Raw genomic sequence first — 18,216 nt, forward strand, 5'->3', positions numbered from 1 at the left:
GACAAATTTCACCACACCTAGTGTGTGTGTGACAATCATTGGTACTTTAACTTTAAAAGTAATAATGATAATAATGAATTTACTTTTAAACCACTTTATATTTCTGGAATATCAAAGTGCTACAGAGGGAAGAAGGGACAAGCAAGAGACAATTAAAGGCCTACTGAAATGCGATTTTCTTATTTAAACGGGGATAGCAGGTCCATTCTATGTGTCATACTTGATCATTTCGCGATATTGCCATATTTTTGCTGAAAGGATTTAGTAGAGAACATCGACGATAAAGTTCGCAACTTTTGGTCGCTGATAAAAAAGCCTTGCCTCTACCGGAAGTAGCAGACGAGTAGCGTGACGTCACAGGTTGTGGAGCTCCTCACATCCGCGCATTATTTACAATCATGGCCACCAGCAGCGAGAGCGATTCGGACCGAGAATGCGACGATTTCCCCATTAATTTGAGCGAGGATGAAAGATTCGTGGATGAGGAAAGTGAGAGTGAAGGACTAGAGGGCAGTGGGAGCGATTCAGATTCAAAAATCTGTAAATGAAACCAAAACATAACTGCAGTTTAAGGTTTGCTTGTTATCTGCGTTTGTATTTTCAGTTTTTCTTAACTTTTAGTGCATCATTTTGCCATCAAGCTGGATTTTTATGTAGCGCCAGGGCAGGAAATGTAGGTAGAAGCGGTCAGAAAAATGAACATGGCACAAAATATTTTCATTTGTCTTGAAAATGTAAAAGCACCATTGTGCAGTGTCCAACCAAAAAAAGTTTGCGTGTATACATTAAATGATATATTAATGTCCTGTACCATGATGTCTTTCAAATCCAGATGATGATCACTTGTTTATTTACATTTTACTATGTTTTCTTTCAACACACCAGACTTGTAGTCATGCCAATGTGTTGTTATTTAAGAGTAGTCTGCTGCAGTTGGTGACAACAAATTACTTTCATTTTTCACAATGCTATTTTGAATTTACACTTACACCTACACATACACAGATAATGTAAACATCTGCAGATCAGGGATTTGCATTTGACCACATTTCCTCAATTTGTTAAACACTTGAATTACCATAGTGGAAGTCTTCATGGGCTTAGATCAGGGGTGCTCACACTTTTTCTGCAGGCGAGCTACTTTTCAATTGATCAAGTCATGGGGATCTACCTCATTCATATATATAATTTATATTTACTTATTTATGAAATATATGTGGGCTTCACGGTGGCAGAGGGGTTAGTGCATCTGCCTCACAATACGAAGGTCCTGAGTAGTCTTGGGTTCAATCCCGGGCTCGGGATCTTTCTGTGTGGAGTTTGCATGTCCTCCCCGTGACTGCGTGGGTTCCCTCCGGGTACTCCGGCTTCCTCCCACCTCCAAATACATGCACCTGGGGATAAGTTGATTGGCAACACTAAATTGGCCCTAGTGTGTGGATGTGAGTGTGAATGTTGTCTGTCTATCTGTGTTGGCCCTGCGATGAGGTGGCGACTTGTCCAGGGTGTACCCCGCCTTCCGCCCGATTGTAGCTGAGATAGGCTCCAGCGACCCCAAAGGGAATAAGCGGTAGAAAATGGATGAAATATATGTTTTTGTTAACAAGTTAAAGGTGTTTAATGATAATGCAAGCATGTCTAACACATATAGTTAATATTGTTAATACATTAAAGGTGTTTAATGATAATACAAGTATGTTTAATACATATAGTTAATATTGTTAACAAGTTAAAGGTGTTTAAAGATAATGCAAGCATGTTTAACACATATAGTTAATATTGTTAACAAGTTAAAGGTGGTTAAAAATAATACAAGCATGTTTAACACAAATAGTTAATATTGTTAACAACTTAAAGGTGGTTAAAGATAAAACAAGCATGTTTAACACATATAGTTAATATTGTTAACAACTTAAAGGTGGTTAAAGATAATACAAGCATGTTTAACACATATAGATTCCTTTCTTTCATGAAGACAAGAATATAAGTTGGTGTATTACCTGATTCTGATGACTTGCATTGATTGGAATCAGACAGTGGTGATGATAACGTCCGCATTTTCGAATGGAGGAGAAAAAAAGTCCTCCTTTCTGTCCAAAACCACATGAAAGTGGTTGGTTTTTGGCATCTTATTTGTCCAGCTTCCGTACTCCTTTGTATACACTTTACAAGAAATACATTGTTGGCAAACTCCGTAGCTTGCTAGCTTGTGCACGCCAGCTTTCTGAGACTCTTATTTTGGTAGCGCAGGCAGGATGAAGCAGAGCTTTTATTGTGCAACTGTGCAGTCGGTCTTTGGAGTTTTGACGACAGGTACGGCGCCAGAGTCTGTTGAAATAAAGTGTTTCTCGCCTTCCTGTCGGTAATTTTAATGAGCTGGCAGCAGCCAGCGTCATCTCAGAAGACCCTCGGGTGCCGTGAATGTCAATCAAGTGACGAAAGTGACGTCATAGTGAAGATTTATGATCACTCATTTTTAGGACTATTTTTTTAATGCCTGGCTGGTGATCGACTGACACACCCTCCGAGATCGACCGGTAGATCGCGATCGACGTAATGAGCACCCCTGGCTTAGATCAACTTCGATAGCTGATGCCACATTCTTCTTTAGAGAGCAAACCTGTTCAACATTGAGAAGCATTGCACTCCATTTTGCTTCACGGTGATAAATCAACAATCAATTTTGCACAATTCGATTATTTTTAACGAGGGGTAAATATGCCCATCTTTAGTCCAGAACTTGGAAAGTCCCATCTACCAAATCTCATCAGATCAGGTTGTAGTCTGTTGTAAATTGGGAACAAAAAGTTCGATGAAGACTGTGATCGCTCTCGCATGAATAGAATTCCATTCTCAGCCTAGGAGTCGGGGGTCGGAAAAAATGCCTTCAAGTTGTTGGAAACATTATATAACTGTTTGCACGCTTACTATTAGCAAACTGCTAGCTTCTCTCTGCCACCTCTAACACCTGAGCTATAGTTGGCCCTTTCTCGCAAATGTGCCTCCAGAATTGGCCGACTTCCACTGTGGATGCGTGTTTTGATGTGTTCTGTTAGCGTTTGCGGTTACGAGCATGGTGAGAAGTTTGTGTTGAAAGCTTTGTCAGAGAATTTTTAGCTGAAGTAAAAAAAAAAAGAAGGTCGCTCTTGAACTTGACATGTGGAGTTCAAGTAAGTGGCATTGGATGTTTCAGTTGACAGCCATACCTACTTGACATTCCATACCCAAAATACCACGTCTCCACTCTCCCAGATCTGACTGAAAAGTTTACTACAGACCAGGAAAAATCATCTCCTCAACCTTTTTTATAATCTCAGCCTTGTTCTATTCGATGCTAATCAGTCACTTAGTTACGCTTATGCAATTGATTTCCTTTGATGACTTATGTTCTCAAACTAGATTCAATATAATAACTATGATTGTTGTCAATAACAAACAGAAGTTTTGTTGTCTGCTGTGTAAAGACTTCACCCGTCTCTTTCCCCAGGACATTACGTGCCTTGTTTTGAAGCCAACAATCATATGACTGGTTAGCATAAGTAAAGTCACATATAAGTTGATGTCAAAAATGTAATGTATCTTTGAAGGCATTCCTTTGCCATTTAAATCCTGTTATTCCATCTTATAATCACGCCTCATTCTGTTCTAGTTTCATTCACGCACCACAAAAACTCTGTGGTTGTCATCGATAACATGAGATTTTCCTTTTATGTCTAATGTTAGCACTGTAGTTCACATATCTATGCTAGTGTCGCTAATGTCTGTGTCCTCTACTGTCCCAGTCCCTAATGTTACATTGTTGTATGTGCTATTTGGGATCTATTACGTTGGACAAGTGCAGAGTTACAAAGTTTATGTAAAAAGTCGATATTGTAAATTACACAATTGCGCTTCTTGTAGACACATTGTTGGAAACAGGCCTTGACAAACACAGCCCATTAGCATCAAAGCTACAGACAAACAAAACAATGTTTTCCTAGTAGGGTTTACTGAAAGCACTTTTAAAAGTTGTCTAAATTCCATCATCAAGGGTAGATTTTGGGCACCACACTACTGTATTGTGGCACCTCTGAGACTTATTTTAAAGGGGAACTGCACTTTTTTTGTAATGTTTCCTATCATTCACAATCATTGACAAGAAGACAGATGTATTTTTTTTTTTGCATCTTAAAGAATAAAACAACACTTGTAAGACGCGGCTAATTGGAGTCCCCTGTGTTACGTTAAACACTCCAAAACATCTTCAAAATCCTCCATCAACGTATACACTCATCCATCCCATCCATCCATCCATCTTCTTCCGCTTATCCGAGGTCGGGTCGCGGGGGCAGCAGCCTAAGCAGGGAAGCCCAGACTTCCCTCTCCCCAGACACTTCGTCCAGCTCCTCCCGGGGGATCCCGAGGCGTTCCCAGGCCAGCCGGGAGACAAAGTCTTCCCAACGTGTCCTGGGTCTTCCCCGTGGCCTCCTACCGGTCGGACGTGCCCTAAACACCTCCCGAGGGAGGCGATTGGGTGGCATCCTGACCAGATGCCCGAACCACCTCATCTGGCTCCTCTCGATGTGGAGGAGCAGCGGCTTTACTTTGAGCTCCCCCCGGATGACAGAGCTTCTCACCCTATCTCTAAGGGAGAGCCCTGCCACCCGGCGGAGGAAACTCATTTCGGCCGCTTGTACCCGTGATCTTGTCCTTTCGGTCATAACCCAAAGCTCATGACCATAGGTGAGGATGGGAACGTAGATCGACCGGTAAATTGAGAGCTTTGCCTTCCGGCTCAGCTCCTTCTTCACCACAACGGATCGATACAGCGTCCGCATTACTGAAGATGCCGCACCGATCCGCCTGTCGATCTCACGATCCACTCTTCCCCCACTCGTGAACAAGACTCCGAGGTACTTGAACTCCTCCACTTGGGGCAGGGTCTCCTCCCGAACCCAAAGATGGCATTCCACCCTTTTCCGGGCGAGAACTATGGACTCGGACTTGGAGGTGCTGATTCTCATCCCAGTCGCTTCACACTCGGCTGCGAACCGATCCAGCGAGAACTGAAGATCCTGGCCAGATGAAGCCATCAGGACCACATCATCTGCAAAAAGCAGAGACCTAATCCTGCAGCCACCAAACCGGATCCCCTCAACACCTTGACTGCGCCTAGAAATTCTGTCCATAAAAGTTATGAACAGAATCGGTGACAAAGGGCAGCCTTGGTGGAGTCCAACCCTCACTGGAAACTGCCGGCAATGCGGACCAAGCTCGGACACTGATCATACAGGGAGCGGACCGCCAAAATCAGACAGTCCGATACCCCATACTCTCTGAGCACTCCCCACAGGACTTCCCGAGGGACACGGTCGAATGCCTTCTCCAAGTCCACAAAACACATGTAGACTGGTTGGGCAAACTCCCATGCACCCTCAAGGACCCTGCTGAGAGTATAGAGCTGGTCCACAGTTCCACGACCAGGACGAAAACCACACTGTTCCTCCTGAATCCGAGGTTCGACTATCCGGCGTAGCCTCCTCTCCAGTACACCTGAATAGACCTTACCGGGAAGGCTGAGGAGTGTGATCCCACGATAGTTAGAACACGCCCTCCAGTTCCCCTTCTTAAAGAGAGGAACCACCACCCCGGTCTGCCAATCCAGAGGTACCGCCCCCGATGTCCACGCGATGCTGCAGAGTATACACTCTTTAAGTAAATATATATTAAGGTAGCGTGGCCGAGCGGTCTAAGGCGCTGGATTAAGGCTCCAGTCTCTTTGGGGGCGTGGGTTCGAATCCCACCGCTGCCAAATGTATTTTACCATGAATTGATTAACGTGTTGAAAAACTTATACGGGTGTTACCATTTAGTGGTCAATTGTACGGTATATGTACTTTACTGTGCAATCTACTCATAAAAGTTCAAATCAATCCTCGTAAATAACTTTTTTCCACCTTCCCAAAATCTACGGGAAGGCCGTTTACCAAACAGACAATTGTCCAACAAGTAAATCACTATAATATTGATCATGATACATGCTTGTTATGCATGTTATTACAACTACATACACCGTCAAGGTAGCTATGTTCAAACAAAACATAAAATGCGGGCAAATTTACAGATACTGTAACATGATTGTTCATCTTTTTCAGTCAGTACAAATTGGTTTCCTATTGCATTGTGTTGTGTATTGCTATACTCAAAAGGCATTGAAATGCTGACAGAAGCTATAGCTTACCTCTCGCCATACCTCTCCACCCCAGATCCCACCTCACTCCTACCCACTTCTCCAAAGTGGGCTGGCTCAGGGTGGAGGACAGAGTAAAACAACTTGCACTGAGCCTAGTCTATAAAATCCGCTACACCTCCCTGATACCGAAGTACATGTCAAACTACTTCCTTAATGACCGCCATAACCACAACACCAGGGGGAGCTCTACTAACCACGTTAAACCCAGATTCCGATCTAACAAAGGTCTTAACTCAATCTCTTTCTATGCCACATCAATGTGGAATGCGCTCCTAACAGGTATAAAAGAAAGGGCATCTCTATCCTCCTTCAAAACCTCAATAAAAGTACACCTCCAGGCAACTTCAACCCTAAACTAACACCCTCCCCGGATTGTTGTTAATAATCAAATGTAAACAATCAAATGCAGATATTTTTCTTATGCCTTCTGATCTCTCTCTCTCTCTCTCTATGTCAGGGGTCGGCAACCCAAAACGTTGAAAGAGCCATATTGGACCAAAAATACAAAAAAAAAAAATCTGTCTGGAGCCGCAAAATATAAAAAGCCTTTTATAAGTGATATAATGAAGGCAACACATGATGTAAGTGTCTATATTAGCTAAATTAGCCTACTATCAAAATGACTGTGTCGGAGGCTGACACAAATCTTCGCTGACACAAATTTTGACATCGGGAAACATTAATCAAATGCAGGCTTCTTAGAAGGAGAGATAATTTGTGGAAATTACTGGCTCAGAATGGCCAAAGGTATAGATGTGTGTGTCCAAGTTAAAGGAAATGGCGGGCTGTCTTCTCCTAATGGATTTATAACAATCTATGCAAGCTGGGTTACGTTTGCTGTGGTCTGGAACAACATGGCACACAATCGGAAATGCAGCCAATATTACATACAGATAATGTGTCATGAGAAATCCAGATATAAATTAAATACACAGAGGACATAGGAAATTAAATGAACTCAAATATACCTACAAGTGAAGCATAATGATGCAATACATACATAAAGCTAGCCTAAATAGCATGTTCGCATCGATTAGCTTGCAGTCACGACCAGATATGCTTGATAAGCGCTCCACGCAAGTCAATAACATCAACGGAGTTCACCTTTGTGCATTCACGCACAGCATAAAACATTTGGTGGACAAAATGAGACAAAGAATGATTGGCATAAAACACGTCTTTCTCTGACATCGTTGAAGAAAGTTATACATGTAAACAAACTACGGTGAGTTCAAAGACCACCAAAATTAGTAGGACAAAACGGCGCTCGCCAAATACTCTCATCAGAGAAGCTTGTTTAATAAAAACAATGGGATTTGTAACAATTAGGGAGGTTTGTGTCATGTTGTCCTCCTACAGAAACCCTATTAAAACAAAAATATATTCCTCCTTCCCCCTTCCCCCATCTTTTTCTTTTTTCATACATTTTTGAAAAAGTTCCAGGGAGCCACTAGGGCAGCACTAAAGAGCAGCATGTGGCTCTGGAGCCGCAGGTTGCAGACCCCTGCTCTATGTCCACTACTTGCTGTACATATCCTACCAAGTCAGACCTACACTGTTTCAATATCCATTTCTCTGTTCTCAGTTGTTGATGACTGATGATAACAACCAAACCTAACACCCCCCCCCCCCAACCCCCACCCCCCGAATTGTAAATAATGTAAATAATTCAATGTATACACCCTGATGATTATCTTGTGTGATGACTGTACTATGATGATAGTATATATGATAGTATATATCTGTATCATGAATCAATTTAAGTGGACCCCGACTTAAACAAGTTGAAAAACTTATTCGGGTGTTACCATTTAGTGGTCAATTGTACGGAATATGTACTTCACTGTGCAACCTACTAATAAAAGTCTCAATCAATCAAAAAATAGCCCTGTGAGTGTGTGTTAGAGATGCGCGGATAGGCAATTATTTCATCCGCAACCGCATCAGAAAGTCGTCAACCATCCGCCATCCACCCGATGTAACATTTGATCAGAACCGCATCCGCCCGCACCCGCCCGTTGTTATACAGGTAAAAGCCAGTAAATTAGAATATTTTGAAAAACTTGATTTATTTCAGTAATTGCATTCAAAAGGTGTAACTTGTACATTATATTTATTCATTGCACACAGACTGATGCATTCAAATGTTTATTTCATTTAATTTTGATGATTTGAAGTGGCAACAAATGAAAATCCAAAATTCCGTGTGTCACAAAATTAGAATATTACTTAAGGCTAATACAAAAAAGGGATTTTTAGAAATGTTGGCCAACTGAAAAGTATGAAAATGAAAAATATGAGCATGTACAATACTCAATACTTGGTTGGAGCTCCTTTTGCCTCAATTACTGCGTTAATGCGGCGTGGCATGGAGTCGATGAGTTTCTGGCACTGCTCAGGTGTTATGAGAGCCCAGGTTGCTCTGATAGTGGCCTTCAACTCTTCTGCGTTTTTGGGTCTGGCATTCTGCATCTTCCTTTTCACAATACCCCACAGATTTTCTATGGGGCTAAGGTCAGGGGAGTTGGCGGGCCAATTTAGAACAGAAATACCATGGTCCGTAAACCAGGCACGGGTAGATTTTGCGCTGTGTGCAGGCGCCAAGTCCTGTTGGAACTTGAAATCTCCATCTCCATAGAGCAGGTCAGCAGCAGGAAGCATGAAGTGCTCTAAAACTTGCTGGTAGACGGCTGCGTTGACCCTGGATCTCAGGAAACAGAGTGGACCGACACCAGCAGATGACATGGCACCCCAAACCATCACTGATGGTGGAAACTTTACACTAGACTTCAGGCAACGTGGATCCTGTGCCTCTCCTGTCTTCCTCCAGACTCTGGGACCTCGATTTCCAAAGGAAATGCAAAATTTGCTTTCGTCAGAACACATGACTTTGGACCACTCAGCAGCAGTCCAGCTGGTGTCGGTCCACTCTGTTTCCTGAGATCCAGGGTCAACGCAGCCGTCTACCAGCAAGTTTTAGAGCACTTCATGCGTCGGGGGCCTTCTCCGCTCCGTAAAAGTGTCCATCTCTTCTTCTTTTTTTCTTCTGTTGTGGCATATGCAGCAGGTGCCTACTCGTTTTTCATATGTGGGTAACAACATTTAACTATGTATATATATTTCCGAATTGGTTTAACTGCCACCCGCCTGAATCTATTTAAAATCTAATTTTGTTTTATTTCAACCAAGTACAACCCATTTATCATTTATTTATTTATAACCGCCCGACCCGACCCGCGGATAAAATCTAATTTTTTAAAATTTCATCCGCCCGATCCGCGGATAATCCGCGGACTCCGCGGTTGTGCCTGCAAACCGCGCATCTCTAGTGTGTGTCTCTGTGAGCAAAGCATTGTGTTACTACACTAGAAAAAGAGTTCCTCAGTGTTCGCTCTTACAATAATAATGTTGGTACAGCTTAGTTATGATACAGGTTATGGTACGTAAACTAAGTATTGTTGGCGGTTTTTGGAAGCATTTTATAGAGATTTAGAGGCAGAATGCTTTGCTCCCATTAGCTGCATGGTTAGCTTCCTAAAGCGAGCCGATTATTACAAATTAGAATGCAAAAAACAACAACATGCGTGTTCTTGTCTCTCAATTAAAAACAAAAGTGCAGTTCCCCTTTAAATTGGTTTGAAAATACTGTAACATGGGTAGAACACCTGGCTTTTCACCTGACTGGATTTCTTCTATTGATGCGTGATGCATGAAATCTTATGAATTAATGCTTTTATGCAGTGCTTATTTCACTTCGTCATAGCCTCTTTATGTAAAGTACAAAAGTGGCACGTTAAAACTTAACATGTCAGAGGATTTTCACATTTTCCTCCTGGGGGGGGGGTGGCCTTCTCTGATAACAAACAGGGCCATTAATTCCATGCTGGTATGTGCAGTGAATGCTACAATATACCACCACTTCAATGAAAGTGAGACCTTGTCTTTCCAGTTCTGCAGATTCTTCAATGGCACCTCTGTTTGCTGTGGTCAGATGAGTCTGTCTTTAGCACCCCCCCCCCCCCCCCCCCCCCCCAAACACACACACACATGTTGACACACACCTCCATTGAGAGTCAGGAAATAGCCTCAGAGCGTTGCAAGGGAAGAAAAGGTGCCGTATCTCATCATATGATCACACAATGGTGAAACACAGGCTTTTTTTTTCTCTTTTTTTTTTTTATTCATGTCTGCCGCCGTTGTCAGATTCCCTTTGGTGAATGTGTTTGATGTAAAGTGAGCTGATTGATGGACTTGCTGAGTGGAGAGTTAACCAGCACTGAGGATTTGTGATTATTGTTAGTTGTCATTTGCCAGGACAATTCTACCAGTCCTTAACTTCTTCCTGGGAGGAGTGGCGGTCGTTGTTACCCCACCCTCCTCCCTGTCAGACCACCTGTTTGCAGACTTGGTGGGAATGACGAGGGACGCGCGCTCGCCCACGCAGCAGCACGCTCCCAAATGCCCGCGATTAACCTTTTTTGGCCCTTTCAGCTTTACACAACTGCCTCACATTGCTATGTGTGCGACTTACGGTACTTGTTTTTCCTATACATTTTGTCCACTTGCAATTTTAAGCATATTCATGAGTGGCGTTTTGACAAAAATGTTTACACAACACCATTTATAACTGAAAACGGATTGAGTCAACTGTTTCAGTGTAAACAAAAAAAAACAGATGGCAGTGTTCAGTGTAAGCATGTACAGTACACATTAGAGATGCGCGGTTTGCGGACACAACCGCGGAGTCCGCGGATTATCCGCGGGTCGGGCGGATGAAAAAAAAAAAAAAAAAGATTTTATCCGCGGGTCGGGTCGGGCGGTTGAAATTTAAAAAAATTAGATTTTAAATAGATTCAGGCGGGTGGCAGTTAAACCAATTCGGAAATATATATACATAGTTAAATGTTGTTACCCACATACGAAAAGCGAGCAGGCACCTGCAGCATAGCCACAACAGAAGAAGAAAAAAAAAAGAGATGGCAACACCGGCAGCAAACGTGGTACGCGACAAACTAAAAAAGGGAATACTAAAGACCAGGGGAAAAAAAGGCCAGAAAAGTTCAGCGTGGACTCGTTTTTATGAGGTTGTAAATCAGGATGATAGTAATGCTGGCTACGCGATTTGCAAGAGCTGCGACGCTGTTTATGTCTACGACAGTCACAAAACCGGGACATCTAACATGGTGCATCACATTTGTGCAAAACCCCGAACCTCCACAAACACCCTGAGCATGAGCAGTTTCGTCCGCCGTGATCCCAGAAGAGTGCCACAGGGTGTTAAAACAAGATAGAACGCAGCTGCCTGCAGCAGTTTGAGTGGCGCGAGCGCGCTTGGAGGTGTGCTCAGCGCGGCTCACAGATGATTGCGCACTGGTGTGCGTCTGGGCCGTGACAGCGTGGCACGCATTGAATGTCTCTGCTGCATTGGATCAGTCTCCTTTCTTTAACAGGCAAAAGCTTTATAACCTCACTAATGCCTTGCATCGTCTATATTAGATATATAACAACGGGCGGGTGGCGGATGGCGGGCGGGTGCGGTTTTGATTAAATGTTAGTTCGGGTGGATGGCGGATGGTGGACGACTTTTGTGATGCGGTTGCGGATGAAATAATTGCCTATCCGCGCATCTCTAGTACACATGCATCACCACCAAAAACAACAATGGCTGGATGGATAATAACTTGTATTTATAATGCACTTTTCATTTGACACCAAATCCCAAAGTGCTACATATTAAACATAAAAACTATATATACATATAACAACTAGTTATTTCTTTCTTTCTTTAGTTTATTTCGAACATGAACACACTTACATCATAATACATCACACAATTTCATATCATTTCATTTTACATCATGCCCGAAAAGGAGTAGGAAGAAGCAAAGCTTATTTACCGGTAATCCTACCCCTTTCCCACTTCAAAGCGTTTACAAATATATAGAATCATTTACTGACCTTTTTATATAATAAAATAGCATCTATGAATTAGTATACAACAGTTTTGTAATATGTAATTAATTAATTAATTCAGTCATTATCAGTGTTGGGTTAGTTACTGAAAACCAGTAACTAGTTACAGTTACTAGTTACTTTATTTCAAAAGTAACTCAGTTACTAACTCAGTTACTTACACCAAAAAGTAATGCGTTACTGTGAAAAGTAACTATTTAGTTACTTCTTTTTTTCTTCTTTTTTTTTTAAAGCTCCCATTAATGCCCTTTTTGCCTTCATTTCAGTACTGTTATTGCACTGGAGAATAATACACTCTGTTGATCAACTTGACATGCATTTTTATTTTCCTTTTAACATAATTAATGAAAAACAGTGCAACATAAAAAGGCATTCCTCCTTTCTTTAAACTTGGACCAATGACCATTAATAAAAAAACAAGTTTAAGTGCAACATAAGAAGAAACATCATCTTCCTTGAAACATAGGTAGTGAAATAAAGCCTGACATCTGGAGTGATGCTGCTGTCTTCCACACTTGGAGCCATGGATTGTAGAATCCTTGTTTTCAGTGGCAGGATCATTGACACAGATGGTGAAGTTTTAGTGCTCAGTAGAGATGGAACACTTTTGAGGGGTTTAAGCACCTGGAGGACCTCATCTGTCACTCTCACATCATCATCAGACAGGGTGACATTTGTCTTCAGGGTGTTGTGGGTCAATGCAGAGTATATAGCTGCCTGCTGCTCCAACATATCATAAGAGGAGTTCCACCTCGTTGGGACATCATGTATGAGCAGGCAGCTTTAGCATTTCTTGCTTTGTCTTAAGCACATGAGCAGCTGTTGTGCTTGGGTGGAAGTAGGAAACCTTCCTGATCCTCCCAAAGAGGCGCTCCATCCTATTGACTGAGATTCCCTTCTGTGATGCCAAATTCACTACATGCGCAAAGCACCTATCTGTGGTCCCAGTCCTGCCTCATTCTCTGTAATTATTTGATTTTTGGCATTATCACGTGTGACTGGGATATCTTTATCTTCCATTCCTCCACTGCTTGTGTCAGTACCTGCGCAAGGCGACTCTCGTAGAGGGGGCGTGTCTTCTCATCTCCCAGTCTGCTGTGATGAAGTGAGCGCTTATAGTTCCCCTGGACGTCCACCCGTCTGTCATGAGCGCAACAGATGATGCTCGGGATAGTTCATCCACAACTTTTTTCTTCTCCTGCTCATAAAGATCTGGCACAATCTTATTGCTGAAGTGGGTGCGCGACGGGATGTCGTAACGTGGTTCAAGCACGTTCAGCATGTGTTTAAAACCCTCGTTTTGCACAACCGAGTCTGCACCTATAAACACACCGATTCAATGGCGCGGGGCGTTCAAGCTCCTCCGTTACTCCGCTCGCCATGACCACGCTGTGTGTGGACTGAACGTGCCAACAACTTTTTTTTTTTGTTTCATATATCAAACCGCGGATCACTTATTGTGTGCCTTATTTGTAGTTATTTCCCCATATTTCTGCACAATAACTCAGATATGGTAACACTAGCGAGCAGTAGAGAATATGTAGTGTTTTTTGGCCCAGGACATATTTTGCTTTATTCATTATTGAAATGTTTTTTGCCACCTTATGTTGTATGTTTTGTATATGAGATTTACAGTTCATTTGATCATCTATTAATACTCCCAAAAATCTAGTTTCTTTTACCCTTTCTATGTCTACTCCGTCTATTAGTATTTGTGTATGATGCTCTTTTCTACTATTACATACTTGCCAACCCTCCCGGATTTTCCGGGAGACTCCCGAAATTCAGCGCCTCTCCCGAAAACCTCCCGGGACAAATTTTCTCCCGAAAATCTCCCGAAATTCAGGCGGAGCTGGAGGCCACGCCCCCTCCAGCTCCATGCGGACCTGAGTCCGCTTTCCCACAATATAAAGAACGTCTACAGTAAAGCAGTCCGTCTGCCGTAAACAGCAATGTTGTGACACTCTTAAACAGGACAATACTGCCATCTAGTGCATTTGATGAAAGCACTTTTGTGCGTGCCACACAGCAATGCATCATCAGAGAGGGTGTTCAGCATGGTTAGAAAGATAGTGACAGAGAATAGAACAAGGATGGACAATTCAACCCTTAACTCAACAATGAGTAGATGAGTGTTATGTGTGTGTATATGTGTAAATAAATGAACACTGAAATTCAAGTATTTCTTTTATATATATATATATATTTATATATATATATATATATATATATATATATATATATATATATATATATATATATATATATATATATATAGCTAGAATTCACTGAAAGTCAATTATTTCTTATATATATATATATATATATATATATACACATATATATATATATATATATATATATATATATCCATCCATCCATCCATTTACTACCGCTTATTCCCTTCGGGGTCGCGGGGATATATATATATATGAAATACTTGACTTGGTGAATTCTAGCTGTAAATATACTCCTCCCCTCTTAACCACGCCCCCCGCACCCACCCCCCACCTCCCGAAATTGGAGGTCTCAAGGTTGGCAAGTATGTACTATTACCAAATAGCATTATTTTAGTTTTACTGAGATTCAAAGATTGTCTGTTTTTGTCAAACCATCTTTTTAATTTGTTAATTTCTTCTGTTATTATTTGTATTATCTTCTGTGTGCTCTCTCCTGAACAGAAAGCAGTTGTGTCATCCGCAAATAAAACCAACTTTAAGTCCTTCGTAACCTTACTTAGTTCTAAAAAAAAAAAAAAATGTTTTATGGGTTTTATGTTTTTTTCTCGATTTCCCTACTCTTATAAAAAAAACTACCGGTAAGTACAAATGAGAAAGATAATTCAAAACAAGCTTTTATTTGCATCCAAAACATCACAAAAGTAACTTTTATTTTCCTCTTGCAATTAAAATTCCAGTTGTTATTAGGTTGGAGAAAACAGACTTCTTTTCATTCACATTAAAATCTGCATTATTTTCCAGAACGTTAACAAATATTTATCTTATTGCTGAATCTGAAGAAAAATACACAATGGTAACCTGACTCTCGCCAGATCCTTGTTGTTCGCTGAGCTCCACACATTGATCTGGGAGTTCTCAATATGAGATGTATTTCAGAAGGCGGGGCCTTGTAAAAAAAAAAAATCATTGTATGTGATTGGATAAATCACTTGTCCGTTATCTTGAATGATGTGCTACTTCAACCACTCACAACGCTGCGAAATCCAAAACAGAACAGCCGACATATTGGGTAACGACAGAGCGAAAAGTTCTCTGTTCATCTTTTAAATAATTAATATTCGATAGATTCGACAAAACATTGTTGTTTGAATCAAACAGTCGCTTCGGCGCTACATCACAACTATGAAACCCCGCCCGGCGATCCTGATTGGTTCATTATTTTTTGCTATCTGGAAGGAGTTTACAATACCTTCGAGCACAGATCCATGTGTGGAGCTCAGCGAACTACAAGGATCTGGCGAGAGTCAGGTTAACACAATGGCATTTTTCATCACAATTTACAAGGCCCCAAATTACATTGGAGATACTGTACTGTACATACAGTACTTAGCGATGTGTTAAGCGACTGCTTCAGTGATCGCTTCAGTTTGTTGGTTGTAGCTGTCTTATTTCTTTCATAGAGTAGCGTTTCTCTCTCTTTAACTTAGTTAACCAAATATGTTTATTGTGTTCCTGCCTTTTGTTGCAATGGGCCTTAGACAAACTTTGCAGAATCCTCTTATTCCAATACTATTCCTTTCTTGGGAACATACTTCCAAACTTCTCACTCTTGTTTGCGGTAGCGGTGGTCGTGTTGTTCCACTGTGTGCATCTCTGTTACAGAAACGGGGAAAAGGGGAAGGGGGCAAGCTGCAGAACCGCCTGGGGGAGAAAAGCTACCCAGTTGTGAGAGGAGAGAAAAATCCCTCAAAACTTGAATTAATTTATATAATTGTTCTATCGCCCAGGCATAATAAGACCTTTTTTTTTCTTTAACATTGATTTGTGTGAGAAAGTGGAAGGCATAGAACAGTGGTTCTTAACCTTGTTGGAGGTACCGAACCCCACCAGTTTCATATGCGCATTCACCGAACCCTTCTTTAGCGAAAAATAAAATGTTGGATTTTTTTTTTCAAATTCAAGACAAAGTTATATGTTTTTGGTAACACTTTAGTATGGGGAACATATTCTAAGTAACAAAGACTTAATTTAGAGTTATTTGGTTAGGGCCAGGGTTAGAGGGTTAGGATTATAAGGCCATGCCGAATAAGGCATTAATAAGTACTTAATAATGACTAGTTAAGAGCCAATATGTTACTAATTTGCATGTTAATAAGCAACTAATTAATTGTGAATATGTTCCCCATACTAAAGTGGGACCATGTTTTTTTTACTGGTGCACAAAATGAACCGTGCATGAACATCACCTTGTTCAAAGAACAAAACCAACACAGTGCATAAACTCACAACAAATTACACACCTGCAAATCAGTTTGACTTCTGCTGTTGCCGTATCCGTAATACGCCGATAGGGAGAAGTTTTTATTTACACGATGAGTCGGGTGTGTCTTGCCCTCCAACGAACCCCTGAGCCCGACTCACCAAACCCCTAGGGTTCGATCGAACCCAGGTTAAGGCAGCAATGTGTATGCATCAATGATCACAATTCACCCTGTATGACCATAAATTATGGGGTTCCCCAGGGATCCATCTTGGGGCCTCTCCTTTTTATCCTATACATAAATGATTTTGTAAACTCCTCCGAAACTTTTCATAAAATAATTTTTGCTGACGATACAAATTTGTTTACCTCACACAGGAGCCTACACCATCTACAAGTAACTGTCAATTCAGAGCTTGTGAAAGTAGATTCCTGGTTCAAATGCAATGAGCTCTCACTTAATGTAAATAAAACAAATTTTATTCTATTTCGTTCTAATAAAAACCGGACAAATACTGAGCACTGCCATATCAACATCAATGGGCAGGAAATACAGAGAGTGTACTCCACAAAATTCCTGGGGGTCATCATTGACGAATACCTCAATTTCAAATGTCACATTAGCCATCTGTTAAACAAATTATCCAAATATGTTGGCCTGTTCTTTCACCTTCGTCATTATCTTCCTCTTTATGCTCTACTCACACTATATAAAACTCTCTTTGAACCACATCTAAACTACTGTAATGTCATCTGGTGTAACACCTTCCCCACCTACCTCCACAAATTAGAATCCATGCAAAAGAAAATGATACGGGCCCTGTCATGGTCCAAGATTAATGCCCCCACTCCACATCTATTCCATAATTATCATCTCTTAAGACTGACAGAGTTCAATATTTATCAAAATGCTTGTTTAACCTATCAAGTCATTCACAGGCTGAATTTAAGGCTCTGTAGCTTGGTTCCTATCTACCATCCCCAGCATGCCCACAACACTCGTAACTTAGATTTGATATCAGGGAAACATCGTTTACTGGATTGTACCGCTCGAAGTGTTGTATGCAGGGGACCAAAGATTTGGAACCGGCTTAATGAGAGCCTCAAGATGCTGTATCCATTCTCCAACTTCAAAAATAAACTAAAAACTTATCTATTAACCACCTATATTTAATGCCTCATGTGGGGTAGACTACTGTTGGGTTTTGCATGGTTGAATGAATGTATGTATGTATGTGTATGCTTGCTTTAGTACTATTATCTTGTGTTAATCATATAGCGTTGTTTTTTGTTTTGTTTTTTGTTGTTGTACTTGCTACCATGTTCCATCATTCCATGTATATACTGTCCTCTGGACCCCCTGTCAAAAGCTTCTTCTAGCTTATTTGGGGGACCCTTTCACGTACCAACATCTTTAAATGATGATATTTCACTACTATTGTATTTGTTATATGGTATTGTGAATAAACTTGAAACAAACAAACAAACCACTGGCATAGAAGATATAATGTATCTTTCTTTGACCGCATGGTAATTTATTAGTAAATTGCACAACACATAACAGAACCAAT

General features: G+C 41.2%; 1 protein-coding gene and 1 non-coding gene across 2 annotated transcripts in view; both read left to right on the top strand.

Annotated features, from left to right (window-relative positions):
• Nucleotides 1-18,216, top strand: part of notch1b (notch receptor 1b) — a 144,967-nt gene that overhangs the window by 12,272 nt on the left and 114,479 nt on the right. The window lies entirely within an intron of this gene.
• Nucleotides 5,710-5,791, top strand: trnal-aag (transfer RNA leucine (anticodon AAG)). Its single transcript has one exon. It is a non-coding gene; the product is annotated as a tRNA-Leu (tRNA).

The sequence above is a fragment of the Nerophis lumbriciformis genome, linkage group LG03, assembly GCF_033978685.3.
Source record: "Nerophis lumbriciformis linkage group LG03, RoL_Nlum_v2.1, whole genome shotgun sequence".
Taxonomy (NCBI): domain Eukaryota; kingdom Metazoa; phylum Chordata; class Actinopteri; order Syngnathiformes; family Syngnathidae; genus Nerophis; species Nerophis lumbriciformis.